Source organism: Anthonomus grandis, chromosome 10 (assembly GCF_022605725.1).
Source record: "Anthonomus grandis grandis chromosome 10, icAntGran1.3, whole genome shotgun sequence".
Taxonomy (NCBI): Eukaryota; Metazoa; Arthropoda; class Insecta; order Coleoptera; family Curculionidae; genus Anthonomus; species Anthonomus grandis.
Genome location: NC_065555.1, coordinates 2,741,088 through 2,759,354, shown reverse-complemented (window position 1 = coordinate 2,759,354; position 18,267 = coordinate 2,741,088). Strand labels below are relative to the sequence as shown.

The 18,267-nt window shown below is 31.9% G+C and overlaps 1 protein-coding gene and 1 pseudogene across 1 annotated transcript in view; both read left to right on the top strand.

Moving 5' to 3' along the window:
* LOC126741222 (protein dachsous) overlaps positions 1-18,267 on the top strand; it is a 409,897-nt gene that overhangs the window by 67,614 nt on the left and 324,016 nt on the right. The gene's annotated exons all lie outside the window — the stretch shown is intronic.
* LOC126740939 (histone H3-like) lies at positions 5,367-7,749 on the top strand (annotated as a pseudogene).

Genomic DNA, 18,267 nt, shown 5'->3' with positions numbered 1-18,267 from the left:
CTAAAACTAAGTACCCAATTAAGGCCTTAAGGTGTTAAACTGTATTTTTCTCTAACAGGAAAATTTTCCTACCATGCAAGCAGTACTGACCCAATTTTCATTTTGAATTTTATACGCCAATGAGTACTAATAAATGAAGCCCACCATAAGGAGTTTATTTTTTAATACTAGGGGATCTCACCATCATGCAATCAGTTTTGGCCCAATTTTAATTAAAGTTTCTTAAATTAAATAAATTATCTAAAAAAAAAAGAGTTTTCAATCGGGCCATTTGTATAGGCCTAATTTTAATTTAATACAAAAATAAAGTCTCTATAATGCAATCAGTATAGTCCCAATTTTCATTTTTGTAACATTATTTACGCTTAGTAACTTATTATAATTGACTTTATATAAGGAGTATCCTATCCTAATTTTTTCAGAGGACAGTTTCCTTATCATGCAAATTGTACTGACCCACTTTTAATTTTATTAAAAAAAATGTACGCCAGTAACTACCCTTAATGCAAGTCGATAAGGAATTAAATTCTTTAAAATATTCGAGGGTTTCGCTATCATGCAGTCAATACTGGCCCAATTTTTTTTTTTAATTTCCCACCCTTAAATGTAATCTTTTACAAACAATTGTTTTTATTGCAAAAAATTGTCCTTATCGTGCAAACTGTACCGACCCACTCAAATTTCTTTTTTAATTCCTCCATTAATCACCCTTAAGTTTCCATAAGAAATTTCGATTTTAAAATAGTAAAGGACTATCATGCAGTTAGTACTGGCTCATTTTTTTTTCCAATTACTTTTCTATCCTTAACTGTTATCATGTTTAAAAATGTCTTTTTATTAGAAGAAAGTGTCATTGTCGTGCAAACTGTACTGACCCACTTTATAATTTTAAATTAAAAAAAAATGTACCCCAGTGACCATCCTTAATTTATAGAAAATTCATTATTTTATTAAAGGAAAGTATCCTTATCGTGCAAACGGTATTGCCCCAATTCAAATTTAAACAAATTTGACACGCCTATGAGTTTAAATGTTGTTTTCTTTTGTGTGAATGATGTTCCAATCATAAATCACCCCTTAATGCAGTTAGTACTGTCCATGTTTTATTTGTTTTCACTCACTTCATCACATTTAAATGAAGTCCCTTAAGGAGGATTTCTTTTTTTTATTCTTAAAACTGAAGTATCTCCAAAACTACTAAAGATAAAAATATGAAATAAATTGCATTCGATTTAGCAAACAACAATTTACAAATGTTGTTTAAGAAAAAAAACAGTCCAAGCAAAACTTGCCTAGTTATTCAGCTTCAAATCCAGCTAACACCCCAAGGAGTGTTGCTTTTGCCAAATTTACTTCTACTAAAAGTGAAATATTTTCAAAACGGCTAAAGCTTAAAATATGAAATAAATTGCAATCGATTCACAAAAGAATATACTATAAATGTTATTAAAGAAGCAAAACAGTTTAAGCAAAATAATTCAAGTTATTCAGCTTCAAATTCACCCAAGGAGTATTGCTTTTGCCAAATTTACTTCTACTAAAAGTGAAATATTTTTAAAACGACTGAAGATAAAAATATGAAACAAATTGCAGTAGATTCACAAAAGAATATCCTATAAATATTATTAAAGAAGCAAAACAGTCCAAGCATAACTTTTCAAGTTATCCAGGGTCAAACTAGTTTAAAGATCACCCACGTGATTTAAGTCCGATCCCGATCTTCGGGGCCGCATAATAAAACAAGATCCTTAACCGACTTAACCCGATGTCATCTTTAAATAATGGATAAAATATTTTACAATCTGAAATCTTATTTTTATAGGCACTTTAACTTGCACATCATCATTTAGCGAAATGCGCTTCTTATTTGATAAGGATCGATGTTACCATCCGTCTTTCTTAAATATCTCTCATTTTTTTTAAGCCCACGCAACTTTCGGGACTCGCCAGCCACGACCACCATCCGTCCGTCCATCCGTTCGTTTTGCTCTTCTTTTATTTCGCCGGTCCGCTAAGATATTATTCGCAGGAGGGAAAAATAAGAGAAAAAGAGCAAAAACCTACGCTTTGATCTTTGATCTCAATATCGACGTGTACGAGGAGGTTCGGAGGCTATTAAAAGTTGAGGAAAAAGTGGGCAAAGAGTGGAATTTTTATTTTTTTTTGTAAATTACTCTTAAGTGAGAAGCTTCAATTCCATGTCCTGAGAAGTCAAGTACCGACTGCTTTCATATGTTTTCATAAGTCCAAAGACATAGAAAGACTTTCCAAGTTATCCAGCTTACGTTTCTTATTTACTTCTACTAATTTCCAGATCCAGAGAAGTCAAATATTGACTGCCTTAATATATTTTCATAAAGTCATTCTTAACATAAAAAAATGAATAAATGAACCCTTCCTTGTAATAACCGTATTTGACTAGCAGGTAGCTTTTCGCAGAAGGAGACGATCTCTTATGATTTTTCAAAGAACAGTTGTTTCAGTCGCCTTGGGGCCCTTTAAAATTTATCGCGTACATAAAAGTTATGCGCGTATGCCTCTACTATGTATGCTTCCTTATAATGGGTTCGTGTTTAGTGAAATTCGCATTTTAAAAGATTTTTGGGAAAAGTGCTAAATTAGGTGTTCAGTGGGTTTGTTTCAGAGGAATTTGTGGTCGAATTTTCCTGTCTCTAGCTTTATTAGTTTCAGAGTTATGACCTTTTGTTCCTAGGATTTTCATTGTTTTTTTTTTGGGTATTTACTAGGATAATTTATTTGGTTTCATTAATTTTTGGACTAAACGCTGAAACAGGTATTTAACGAAATTATTAGAGGAACTTATATTTTAATTTTCATGTTTTTATCTTTTTTAGTTTTAGAGATATAAGCATTTCGTTACGAGGAATTGTAATTTTTTTTTAAGAAATTTGTCCAATTTTTAATGCTAATTTCTTCATTTCTAATAATTTTTAAAAAAAAACCCTATGATATGTATCGAATGATTTTATTAGAGGAACCACCATTTCAAATTTCAGATCTCTAACTGCCTCGGTTTCAGAGATATAAGCATTTTGTCCTAAGGAGCTGAAATATTTTTTTTTAATTGTCCAATTTCCAGGGATAATTTCTTCATTTGTAATAATTTTTCAGAATAATGCTGAAATAGGTATCCAATTATTTTATTAGAAGAACCTTTCTTCCAAATTTCAGAACTCTAACTTTCTCGGTTTCAGAGATATAAGCATTTTGTCCTAAGGAGCTGATTTTTTTTTTTAAATTGTCCAATTTCCAGGGATAATTTCTTCATTTGTAATAATTTTTCAGAGAAATGCTAAAATAAGTATCCAATCATTTTATTAGAAGAACCTGTCTTTCAAATTTCAGAACTCTAACTTCCTCGGTTTTAGAGATATAAGCATTTTGTCCTAAGGAGCTGATTTTTTTTTTAAATTGTCCAATTTCTAGGGATAATTTTTTTATTTCTAGTAATTTTTTAGAAAAACGCTAAAATAGGTATCCAGTTATTTTATTAGAGGAATCTAGAGAAATAGATCTAGGAATAGTTATATAGTTATATATAGAATAATTCTAATAGAAAAAATCTAGGAAATTAGAGAAATAATTTTTCAGAAAAACCCTAAGATACGTATCGAATGACTTTATTAGAAGAACCACCATCTTAAATTTCACATCTCTAACTTTTCTGGTTTCAGAGATAGAAGCATTTTGTCCCAAGGAGCTGATTTTTTTTAAAGAACTTTTTCCAACTTCCAGGGCTTATTTCTTAATTTTTAATAAATTTTCAGAAAAAACAATAAAACAGATATGGACTGATTTTATAAGAAAAACTATCATTTTGAATTTCACATCTCTAACCTTTCTGGTTTCAGAGATATAAGGATTTTGTCCCAAGAAGCTGACATTTTTTTAAATGACTTTTTCCAAATTCCAGGGCTAATGTCTTTATTTCTAATAATTTTTTAGAAAAACGCTAAAATAGATATGCAATCATTTTATTAGAAGAACCTGTCTTCCAAATTTAAGATCTCTTACTCTCTCGGTTTCAGAGATATAAGCCTTTTGTCCCAAGGAGCTGAATTTTTTTAAAAGAAATTTGTCCAATTTCCAGGGCTAATTTCTTCATTTCTAATAATTTTATCAGAAAAACCCTTAAACAGGTATCGAATGATTTTATTAGAAGAACCCCCATTTTAAATTTCACATCTTTAACTTTTCTGGTTTCAGAGATATAAGCATTTTGTCCCAAAGAGCTGAATTTTGTTAAAAGAAATTTGTCCAATTTCCAGGGCTAATTTCTTCATTTCTAATAATTTTATCAGAAAAACCCTTAAACAGGTATCGAATGATTTTATTAGAAGAACCCCCATTTTAAATTTCACATCTCTAACTTTTCTGGTTTCAGAGATATAAGCATTTTGTCCCAAAGAGCTGAATTTTGTTAAAAGAAATTTGTCCAATTTCCAGGGCTAATTTCTTCATTTCTAATAATTTTTCAGAAAAACGCTAAAATAGGTATGCAATCATTTTATTAGAAGAATCTGTCTTTCAAATCTCAGATCTCTAACTTCCTCGGTTTCAGAGATATAAGCATTTTGTCCAAAGGAGCTGAATTATATTCTTAAAAGAAAATTCTACAACTTCCTGGGCTAATTTCTCAATTTCTAATAATTTCTCGAGAAAACGCTAGAATTAAATCACATAGTTTTATTGTGTCATTACAATGTTGTTCACACTCGTCAAAACAAAAATGTTTAAAACATATTACAGCTAAAAAATAAAAATCTACGTTACAGACAATCCACATGTAAGAACACTAATATAACAATACGCACTAAAAATTAAGTTAAAAAGATATAAAAAAAAATAAAACAGATTTATTGAGGTGATAATACAGACACAGGGTTAGAACTGAAAATTTAGGAATTCCTATAGGGTATAGAATTGATCTTTTCTCAAGAAATTATTTTTTATGTAGCATTTATACTCTTTTATATTTTTTCTTTCACAGGATAGAATTGCTTCTTACATAGCTTAACACCCATATAATGTGGCCTGATTTGATGAGTAACAAAATTACGATTTGCAAATGCAGTGGTATCATCAGGAAAAATTATAAATCTTCACACTTGCCTTTAACATACGCCTTGTTCCATAACATCATCGTTCATTTGTCAGAAAGAAAAAGAAAGAATACATTTTATGGAAAAAGAAGGCAACATGACAAAAAGAACAAAAAAAAAATTTACAAGATTTTGATAAGAAATGTCATGTTCCAATTTTCACTTCTTTAGAAACAAACGATTACTAATCAGACAAGCTTAATTTTATGCATCTAGCTTCAATAGATCAAAAATTATCCACCAATGACCGATCAAGGCTGTACTGACGTGAGTCAAAGTTTAAATGGACATATCTCAAAAACTGTTAATCTAATCAAAATATTGCTTACTAATACCTTGGTTTTAATACTTGTTAGTCTGTAGAGCAAGTAACTATTAGTTAACTAACTTAGAGGTAATTATGACGATAATGAGCTGACAATAGACACCGATCAAACCGCGGGGCTAATTAAGCCAGAAACATATATAGTTGGATCGTTATAACGTTCCCCGATTAAAACATAAATCAATGGTGGTAACATAGCAAATATTTATTGATACCGACGCAACTTGCCCGATAATTATCGGACGAGATACAAATTATTTCCGAGGAAATTGTAAATAACTCGTACAATAAACCGGCATGGAGGCAACATCGGCCCGAGATATACTACTTGGACTAATTGGTCTAACGAAGATGTTAGAACGTTTATAAGAGGGAAAAAGGTGGTGGTCCAGATAGAACTACAATAATGGCCTCTGGAAGAAGACGAACAAATCGTTTGCTTTTTCCAACATTTTAAAATGTAATTTTAGTAGCACAAATACCAAGGGAATGCCTCAAAGCCAAGACAAGATCTACCAGCTAATTAGCCGTATTAATTGCTAATTTAATTAACGGCCTTATGTAAATACGTTCCTGTTAATTATGTCTCGGGTACACGTACTTGTAGATTGCTGAAAAGATGTGGCACACCGGTAGTAACATACGTGACCGTCTATATTTCTTATCCTTATATTTTTCTATAATCGTTTCATTTGATATACGTGAACTGCTCCCTAATTTCATTATCAATTGATTTTGTGGATGTTTAACTTTTCTTCACTTTATCGTCAATAAATGATTGAAAAGAACTTTTTTTATTAACATCATCACTCAGAGTCTCGGAGTCTTCATTCCCAAGCAATACACCGTACATTAATATGTTATCGTTAAATATAGGTTTATTCAACGGTTTGGTATATTTATTAACTTATGAACCCTACCCATATACGGTTAATAAATACATCAAAAATCAAAGTCTATTTATTAAACTGTAGAATATACGTGTATAATGCTAATTTTGACGTTCAAAAAAATCGATACCGGAGTTACATATCTATATCTGAATTTTATTTGTTTGCTTACTGTCTCTATCTATGTCTTCAATAATTATGAAATTTACATCCAGCGGTATTTAAATCAGAAACCTGATAATAATAAACGAGTTCAAAAATATCCTTGATGATATGTGATATATATTTTTTCCTATAATATGACATATACTTGCTAAGAGGCTCATTATTAAACGCATTTTGTAAATGTTTTTAAATAGCATACAATATACCATATTTATAAAATAATAATTGTATATTATTAACATGCGGTTAAGTCGTATGCTTTCCTTATATCATTCCACATTTTTTACATACTTAGATTTATTTTGTCTCTCTCTTTCTATGTTTAAGAAGACAATCAGAGATCCTAGTTCTAATTAACAAGAACCCTAAATTAGAAACTTTATTTTATTATTTTTTAGTAAAATACACCTGAAACACTTTGTAATTTGTGGATGTTCCTTTGGGTCTGTTAACATCCTATTTGTTTTTGATAAACAAATAAATAAAAAAAATGTAATAGACCTTCTTGTTAAACGTGAATAACATAAATATAATATTAAATACCCCGAATAAGTCTTCCATTTAAGAATGGTTAATCAATAATGAAATTGAATTTAATCATACATTGGTAAAAGCCGAACTTCTCAAGGAACCAAAAAAATATATTGTAGATAACAAGGCTCATAAATATGAGCATAAAGATTACCTTTATATCATTGTGTGTTCATTACAATCGAGCTTATTTGGGAAATAGTGAAGTGGGAAAAATTCTGCAAAACTGGAAGAAAACTGTGCAGTGCCACATTAAGGGAGAATGATTAGAAAATTTTGGAAAATAAAACTAATTTAAAAACAGCTTGGGGAGAGGCTAAAAGAAAATTCTGCCGGGTTGGAAGAAAATGTTAAAAGTGGTGGATCGACTGGTTGAAAGGCACCAATAAAGCAATTAGCAATCAAGGCCACCCGCAAAAGTGCCCCAGCCACCGGAGGAGTTAAGAAACCTCATCGTTACAGGCCGGGAACCGTAGCTCTGAGAAAAACTCGTCGTTACTGAAAAGTAACGAACTGTTGATTAGAAAACTACTATTCCAATGTCAGCATAGGACTTTAAGACCAATCTGCGATTCCAAAGTTCCGCTGTGATGGCTTTGCAAGAAGCCAGCCAGGCATATTTGGTTGGTATTTTCGAACATTCAAATCTTTGTACTATTCACGCAAAACGTGTAAGTTTTAATTGGCACGACGCGTCAAGGGTGAACGAGCTTAAATTTTTGTCCATAATACGATTAAAAAGACTAACTAATTAAAAAAAGAAATTCTTTCATCAATGGAGGACAGGATCCAGGAAGTTCAAAACAGAATCGCAGCATTGGACGTCGACACTTTCGATGACGTGCCCTGACTTCCAGCAGTGGACCACAAGAACGAAGTTTGTGCCAATATGAAAACCGTTGGGCCGATGCACCTCAATTTGATGAGAAATATTTATTATCATCATAAAATATTTATCAGCATCAGTTTGAAGGAGCTGCAAAAGCAAACGGTTGGTCAGTAAATACCTCAAGGTATATCACGCGGACATTTTATCTGATACTTTTGTGATTGAAGTTAACCCAAAAATGTACAACTAATGTAAACCAAAAATAAACGTTTATTGAACAATCGTATGCTGCTTGGGTTATTTGAAAATCCTATTAATTGTTCTTTATGGCTTAAGCAATTCTTTGACGTTATAATGACAACATTTGGGGTTGATCGATTGACCTTTGGGTTCAATTAAATTTCAAATTTCAAGTTCAATTAATTAAGCCACTTTTTCTATTGATTTAGTTTGTATCAATTGTAAAATTATTATTTAGTCTAGACTAAAATTCAAATTTCCCGCCAAATCGCGCAATCTATTTTGCCGACACGGTTCTCGTAAACGTCAATATAAGGCCACGTTCACGCACATTTCCTTAAAAAAATCTTCTTTCGACAATGAGTGGAACAACAACAAAGATAGAGATAATTACGAGAGGGATTTTTCGAAAAATGGCAATTCAATTAGTTTTTCTATCCAATTAATTTCCGAGAATGAGCGATTTAGTAGAATAAAATTCAAATTTAGCGCCATTTGCGCCATTCGAATCTCCCGCCATTAAGTTGTAACGTGCCATTTTTAATTCTTAGTATTGCCACTAGTTCCTAATTTTTTACAGTTCATAGTTCCGTTGCTTGGTATAAACGTTATTTTTACTTCGCACTACACTACAGCCGCTAGAATGGCTGCTATAGTCTCTTATGTTCTTTTGTACGTCGCTGTAAATAAGGTTTGTGTCTGTGCTATAGTCATTCAATTAAGCTGCATTTTTAAAACACGCTATAACCACTCAGTTAAGTTGCGTTTTAATTTCTCGTCTTAAAATACTTCAACAAACATTACAGCGTTGACATTTTGAATACGTTGACATTTTACTAACAATTAAATGCCCTGAACCCGTCCTTATTTAATTACTCACTTTTTCTATTGACTGAATTTAAATTTCCCGCAATTTTTTGTTGTTGTTTTAAATGCCAAAATGGTGGACGATAACGATAATATAAACGGAATTTCGTCCCATCGGGCAGTCCGATAGAAGTCGATCTATCGAAGAAACAACCGCTATACGCGAAGAACAAAAACCTTTTGTAATTGCTATATTTTCAACGGCTTCTTCTTCTCCTTCTCTTTCTTCCTCTTCTTCTTCTTCTTCTTCGGCCCGTCTTATAAGACTTTGGACCGTGTATCTCTTGCTCTACTCAAGAAATTACATTCCTCACGGATATTAGTTTATAGAATATTACGGTATGATTATAGATTTTTTTTACCCCATTCTTCTTATGCCTACTGATTCTCTTTATCACGCGTTTAAAGAATGTTGAACTCCGCGGATCTTTTTTAATTGTCTTAAAATTAAAAATAACCAACTTACACTGATTTCGATCTTAAAACGTGTCCACGTCGTTTTCCAAATCCATTGTTATAAAAACTGCTATTATCCCGTTTCTACCGAATGTATGTTTACACAATGGTTGTAAGTGCCAGGGCGTGGTTTAAGAGAGAATTAAAGAGAAAATGTTACAGTGGAACCGTATTGGTTTCATTATGAAATATTTGTCTAAGTTAGCATGGCACTATGGTACGTGAGGGTAGAAATATCTTATTTCCTTCTTCTTCTTCGATCTTCTAACAATATACACGGTGGTCCATTTAACTTGAGACATCGCAATATCTCGAAAACTAAACATGTATCCAGAAAATGTTTCATGTGAAGTTTGAAGGGTTTCCAGGGGGCCACAAAATGACGACCTTGAGTAGACGTCTGCAAGGTCAACTTCATTTTTTGCATAGAAACCTCTATTTTTTTATAGTATCTGATTTAGCGTTAAAAAATAATTAACTTTCATCTGACACTTTTTTACATGCAACCTCTCCTTTTTAAGATATTAATTCTTGATTCTTTTACGAATTTTTTTCTTGACAATGACATTTGCCCTTGTAGAGAGTAACTGATGATCTATCAAAAGGAGTGAAAGTATCTTACGATAGAATTTTATTATCAACAGAATCGAAAACTTGAAAATAAAACGCACAAAGTTCAAATAAAAGAAAATAAAACAAAAAAAGTCAGAAGCGTTGACCTTCCACTTCTATAGATTTTTAGACTCGCTTTCTAAACGATCGATGAACAGAATGCAGCATCTGCCCGCAAACCTCCGTGATTCGCAGCTTCATATTTTCGGGATTCGTTGGTGGATCGCGATATACGATCGCCTTCAAATAACCCCATAGAAAAAAATCTAAGGGCGTCAAATCAGGTGACCGTGGCGGCCAGTGGACCGCTCCACCGCGACCTATCCAACGTCCATTGAAGTCACGATCCAAAACTTGGCGCGCAACAAAAATACTGGTAGAATCTCCAGCAAAAAATTACGGTATTTTTGGCCTGTAAGGACACCATTAATAAAATAAGGTCTTATGACTTTATCATTGATGATGCCACACCAGACATTCACAGACCATGGCCGCTGATGTTCTATCGCTCGAAACCACCTGGGATTTTCAACTGCCCAATAATGCATGTTATGACGATTAACTACACGATTTTGGAAATCATTCCCGTGAAGCTCTTGATGTAACGACAAGTGATACGGATGAAACTTGTGGCGTTTCAAAATTCTCAGGACACTTGTTTTGGAGATTCCAGTGATCGTGAGCTGACTCCAGGATTATGGGCAACTGCAGCTAAGACAGCAATTTCAATATTTTGGCTGGTAATGCTTCTCTTTCGTGCTCGATTTATCGTTCTCACACTTTCATCTTCTATAAAGTGATTTACTACACGATAAAATGATGCTCGCTATGGAAGTCGCCGTAGAGGATGTCGCATGGTATACAGTTCAATGGCTCTATTAATATTCCGTTCAGATTCACCATAGATAAGGACCATTTCAGCTTTTTCATTTATTGTTAGGTATTCCATAGTCACTCAACAAAATAGTCAAATAGTCACTGTGAACCAAAATAATCTCTCATTTACTTTATTCATCAGTATTTGTTTACAATCGCCTGAAATACCTGGGATAAACACGTGAGATCTGTTCACTATAGAAAATTTTCGCATCATAACAACTTGCATTGATCATTGATCAACAATGCCTTGTCACAACAATATTAAAGAATTGCTGAACCAAAGCTGTTTCTAATGTCAGTCAAGGAAAAAATTCGTAAAAGAATCAAGAGTTAATATCTTGAAAAGAAAAGGTCGCATGCAAAAAAGTGTCAGACGAAAGTTACTTATTTTTTAACGCTAAATCAGACACTATTAAAAAAAATAGAGGTTTCTATGCAAAAAAGTGAAGTTGACCTTCATTTGACCTTGAAGACGTCCACTCAAGTTCAAACCAATGACGTCATTTTATGGCCCCCTGGAAACCATTCAAACTTCACATGAAACATTTTCTGGATACATGTTTAGTTTTCGAGTTAAATGGACCACCCTGTATATAGTAATGGCCTGCATGGTCTCCAGATCTAACACCAATATTTAGTCAAATATTAAGAACGTTTTCAAATAACAAAAATAGTCTCTAATATCTTTTTTGGTAATTGATCTACCGTTAAAAGCATTATAAACAAAGATGAAGCTTGAGTCATAAATAAATCATAAATTTTACTTCACGTCAACAGTCACTTAATTGGTGAAGTTCAAAGTTTTTGTTGGATAACTTTTGATCTATTAAAGCTAGAATCACAAGATAGGCTTTTTTGGATTGGCTGTAATCTACTTAATTGGTCCTAAACCCAACATCATTGAAGATATCTGATATGTTAAATATCTAAATGTGTTCTTCAACCAAGTCACAAAATGGCACCTATCTCTCCTGGTAGTTGATCTACAGTCATAAGCATCATAAACAAAATTGAAGTCATGATCTACCAAATGCAATTAAAATGATTTTGATCATTGACTGATCATTATATTGGTGGATAACTGTGGCAAGATGGATAACTCAAGCTTCATTTGACAAATAATAATCAACTCTAATTTACTGGCAACGAAAAAAATTAAAATTCATACCTTTCAAAGCATCCAAAAGCAATTCATAAGACATGATCGGTGTATAGTTATGCCTACTACGCCACGAATGTGAATGATTTATTAAAGTGCCTATTAAGTGGGTCAGTACATATCTCACAACCGTCAATAATGTCCTTCACTATGATGCATAACTAACATTTACTTTCGCTGGAAACATTTGTACAGAGCTATAAATTTGTACGGGATATATATGTTTCTGTATTATATGAGTTGATATTAATGATTGAATATGCGCATAATAACGTCTTCTGTCATCTATGGTCGGATCGATTCCTTGCCGGGTTGATGTGTTTTTCCTTATATGCCTTTTAAGTGATTTATAATGGGTTTTTAGTGTCCTAAATAAGTCGTCTTAGAAAATCAACCCTAACTCTGCAAAATGTGTATCCTAATCAATTGACCTCGTTTCGTTGTTTATTCAGCTGTAAAAAATCGCCCGGACGTTTTTTTATGCAAATTAATAGTCAATCTATATGGATTGTGGATGAAAAAGAAAGTTTACATGCAGCATGTAAATCCGGTCATCTGTCAATCAAATTTCTGTCTAGTTTTTTTTTTTAAATTGGTAATTACTAATTAGTTAAGAAAGCGAATGGGTATTTAACGTTTAAGGTTACGATTATGTTTATTGGATTATAAATGGACGTACAGTGGTGGCTCGTGGTTAAATTAGATATAAATGATCATATATTTGAATCCAAGAAAGTTAAAAGCGTGTAAATTGATCCTAGTTCTTATTTAATACTCATTCGACTAATTCTTTTTACCTATATCCCCCTTGCACTCTGATATATGTTAAATACATTTACTGAAATGAGAGATTTATTGAAATAGAGTACGTGAGAAAAACATAATTTATCCAGAGAGTAATAGAAAAATGAAACAAGAATATACCCGAAAAACAAAAAATAATTTTTTAAATTTTTTTGATCTATATCTCCCTCTCACTCTGGTACATGAGAAATAAATTAGGCGAAATGATGGTTTTTGTGTGCAATCAAGTAGATTACGTGAGGAAAACATAATTTCTAGATAATGTAGAGGGTTATAAAATAATTAATCAAGGATATATGCGAAGAATGAAAAAAATTATAGCGATTTTTTTTAACCTATATCCCCCTCTCACTTTGATACATGACAAGTAACTTTACTGAAATGTCGATTTTGGTGTGTAATCAGATAGATTACGTGAGAAAAACATAATTTCCAAATGATCCAGACAGTAATAGAAAAATTAGACAAGGATATATCCAAAAAATAAAAAAAATTCTAACAATTTTTTTTACATTTATTCCCTTCTCACTCGGATACATGACAAATGAATTTACTGAAATGACGGTTTTCGTGGGTAATCGGATAGATTACGTGGGGAAAACATAATTTCCAGATAATCTAGAGGGTTAGAAAATAATGAATCAAGGATATATGCGAATAATTAAAAAAATTCTATCGATTTGTTGACATTTGATATCTCCCTCTCACTTTGATACATGACAAGTAACTGTACTGAAATGTTAGTTTTGATATGTAATAAGATAGATTACGTGAGAAAAACATAATTTCCAGATGATCCAGACAGTGATAGAAAAATTAGACAAGGATATATCCGAAACATAAAAAAAATCTAACAATTTTTTTGACATTTATTCTCTTCTCACTCTGATACATGACAAATGAATTTACTGAAATGACGGTTTTCGTGTGTAATCGGAGAGATTACGTGAGGAAAACCTAATTTCCAGAAAATCTAGAGGGTTATAAAATAATGAATCAAGGATATATGCGAATAATTAAAAAAATTCTATCGATTTGTTGATATTTGATATCTCCCTCTCACTTTGATACATGACAAGTAACTGTACTGAAATGTTAGTTTTGATATGTAATAAGATAGATTACGTGAGAAAAACATAATTTCCAGATGATCCAGACAGTGATAGACAAATTAGACAAGGATATATCCGAAACATAAAAAAAATCTAACAATTTTTTTGACATTTATTCCCTTCTCACTCTGATCCATGGCAAATGAATTTACTGAAATGACGGTTTTCGTGGGTAATCGGATAGATTACGTGAGGAAAACATAATTTCCAAATCATTTGGAGGGTAATAAAATAATTAATCAAGGATATATCCGAAGAATAACAAAAATCTAATTTTTTTCACCTATATCTCCCTCTCACTTTGATACATGACAAGTAACTTTACTGAAATGTCGCTTTTGGTGTGTAATCAGATACATTACGTGAGAAAAACATAATTTCCAGATGATCCAGACAGTGATAGAAAAATTAGACAAGGATATATCCGAAACATAAAAAAAAAATTCTAACAATTTTTTTGACATATATCCCCTTCTCACTCTGATACATGACAAATAAATTTACTGAAATGACGGTTTTCGTGGTTAATTGAATAGATTACGTAAAGAAAACATAATTTACAGATGAGTCATAGAGTAATAGAAAAATTAAACAAGGATATATCCCAAAAATAAATAAAATTGTATCCATTTTTTTGACATATATCCCCCTTTCACTCTGTTATATGATAAATAAATTTAGTGAAATGATAGTTTTTGTGTGCAATCAGATAGATTACGTGAGAAAAACATAATTTCCAGACGATCCAAAAATTAATAGAAAAATTAAGCAAGGATATATCCGAAAAATGGAAAAAAATAGTAACAATTTTTTAACATATATCTCCCTCTCACTCTGATACATGACCAATAAATTTATTGAAATAATGGGTTTCGTGTATAATCGAATAGATGACGTGAGAAAAACACAATTTCGAGGTGGTTCAGAGAGGAACAGAAAAATTAAACAAGAATATTTCCGAAAAATAAAAAAATATTCAAACAATGTTTTTGTCCTATATCTCCCTCTCACTCTGATATATGATAAATAAATTTACTAAAATAATGATTTTCGTGTGTAATCGGCTAGATTACGTGAGAAAAACATAATTTCCAGATGATCCAGAAATTAATAGAAAAATTGAACAAGGATATATCCGAAAAATGGTAAAAAATACTAACAATTTTTTTGTCCTATATCTACCTCTCACTCTGATATATGATAAATAAATTTACTAAAATAATACTTTTCGTGTGTAATCGGATAGATTACGTGAGAAAAACATAATTTCCAGATGATCCAGACAGTGATAGAAAAATTAGACAAGGATATATCCGAAACATAAAAAAAAATTCTAACAATTTTTTTTGACATATATCTCCCTCTCACTCTGATACATGACCAATAAATTTATTGAAATAACGGTTTTCGTGTATAATCGAATAGATGACGTGAGAAAAACACAATTTCGAGGTGGTTCAGAGAGGAACAGAAAAATTAAACAAGAATATTTCCAAAAAATTAAAAAAAATCTAATAATGTTTTTGTCCTATATCTCCCTCTCACTCTGATAATGATAAATAAATTTACTAAAATAATAATTTTCGTGTGTAATCGGATAGATTACGTGAGAAAAACATAATTTCCAGATGATCCAGAAATTAATAGAAAAATTGAACAAGGATATATCCGAAAAATGGAAAAAAATACTAACAATTTTTTTGTCCTATATCTCCCTCTCACTCTGATATATGAAAAATAAATTTACTAAAATAATACTTTTCGTGTGTAATCGGATAGATTACGTGAGAAAAACATAATTTCCAGATGATCCAGAAATTAATAGAAAAATTGAGCAAGGATATATCCGGAAAATGAAGAAAAATTCCATCTACTTTTTGACATATATCCCCTTCTCACTTTGACATATGATAATTAAATTTACTGAAATGATGATTTTCGTGCGTAATCGGACAGATTACGTCTGAAAAACATAATTTCCGAATATTTTTAATTAATTTTCCGAATACATAATTTAAGAATATTTCCAAAAAATTAAAAAAAATCTATTAATGTTTTTGTCCTATATCTCCCTCTCACTCTGATAATGATAAATAAATTTACTAAAATAATAATTTTCGTGTGTAATCGGATAGATTACGTGAGAAAAACATAATTTCCAGATGATCCAAAAATTAATAGAAAAATAGAACAAGGATATATCCGAAAAATGGAAAAAAATACTAACAATTTTTTTTGTCCTATATCTCCCTCTCACTCTGATATATGATAAATAAATTTACTAAAATAATACTTTTCGTGTGTAATCGGATAGATTACGTGAGAAAAACATAATTTCCAGATGATCCAGAAATTAATAGAAAAATTGAGCAAGGATATATCCGAAAAACGAAGAAAAATTCCATCTACTTTTTGACATATATCCCCTTCTCACTTTGACATATGATAATTAAATTTACTGAAATGATGATTTTCGTGCGTAATCGGACAGATTACGTGTGAAAAACTTAATTTCCAGATGATCCAGAAATTAACAGAAAAATTTAACAAGGATATATCCGGAAAACGAAGAAAAATTCCATCCACTATTTGACCTATATCCCCCTCTCACTTTGATACATGACGAATAAATTTACTAAAATGATGGTTTTCGTGCGTAATCGGATAGATTACGTGAAGAAAACATAATTTCCAGATGATTCAGACAGTGATGGAGAAATTGAACTATGATATATCCCAAGAAAACACTGAAAAATATTCCACCAATTTTTTCCGAAATTAACTCTTTCGAATAAACTACATAAGAAACGCACAATACCTAGAAGATCCAGGCAGTAAAACAAAGATAAAGCATGAATACAAGAAACAAAACAACTTAAATGTTGATTCACGTCAGCAGATCCTTAATCCATTAACCTCAAACTTATTGCTCAATAACTCTTGATCTACGAAAGTTAGAGTCACAAAACAAACTTTGCCTGACTGATCTGTTCACTAGAACGTTGACGATTCTCTCATTTGGTTGCTAATTCACTTATATACAACGAAAAAAAGAGCAGAGGAGAGGAACTAGTCACACAACAGAATATATTCGAGCAATAACCTGAAAGTCATTCTTCTCCAACACGAAAAAAGAAAAGAAAAAAAAAGAGGATAAAACGGGCCACGGATGCTCCGAGACGTGACACAGGAATACAAATCATCAAATGATGATACGGTAAGAGAAAGAAGATGTATGGTAGCGTGCATACCACGAGAGAATAACGACCAAGGAACAACCAACCGTCGTTTGTAAGAAGGGACTAATGCGATATTAATTTGGTTTTAATTTGATATGCCTTGGACATATTTTTCGGGTGCCGCAGGAACTCGGTTAATTTCGATTACACGAAAATGATTTTACCGCGCCACAAATGATTTTCTTGCGTAATGGTCCGAATTAAAAAAGATTACGTTTTTGTTTCACAATAACCGGGTGGTTGGTTTCCTTTAATTCTTCTTCGACAGGTTAACCTTACGGAGAGTGTTATTGACCTTCCCGTACGGCTTTACTACTTTGATGGGTGTAATTATTAAATAACTCGGGTGCGAGGTGATGTCTATAACAAAAAGCTCGACGATCGACAAAACCCATGTGTTTCGGATTATTTTATTAATAAGCTCTCAGTTGTTTTTTTTTCTCATCGGGCTTAAGCTCGTTGGAACAACTGAACAAGAGGCTTTTTTTTAGTGCTTTAATGCCGTTAATTGAAAAGGCCAAAACGAGCTTTGAAACGTTAGGATAACTGAGGTCACTTTGATGATAAGAAGACATGCTAAGAAATGATGGAGATTAAATTGGAACTGCCTCAAAATTGAGAGTTTCATGAGAACTGAAGGATGGAACAATGGACCAAAGGGTTGATCAAAAGTTCAATTTATTTTGCTATCAATCAAGAGTTATTGATGAAAGTTTCACAGGTCAACGCTTGGATCTCTAGGTAACAAATTTAGGATCCATGAATCTCATTAGCTGTTCAATTAATTAAAATGATTTAATGGATCCTTGGTGGACATTTACATGATCTGCAATTTTAATTTAATTCATGATCAATAGAATTATCAGCAATTTTTAATCAAGCTCTTTCCATGAAGAAGTCTTGGATCTATTAGGCTGGATATATTCATTCTGGAAATACCCCGATAGTAGTAGTAGTAGTAGTAGTAGTAGTATTTATTAATAATAATATACATACAATGCATTATTACAAGTCAAGTCACTTACTTACAAATAAA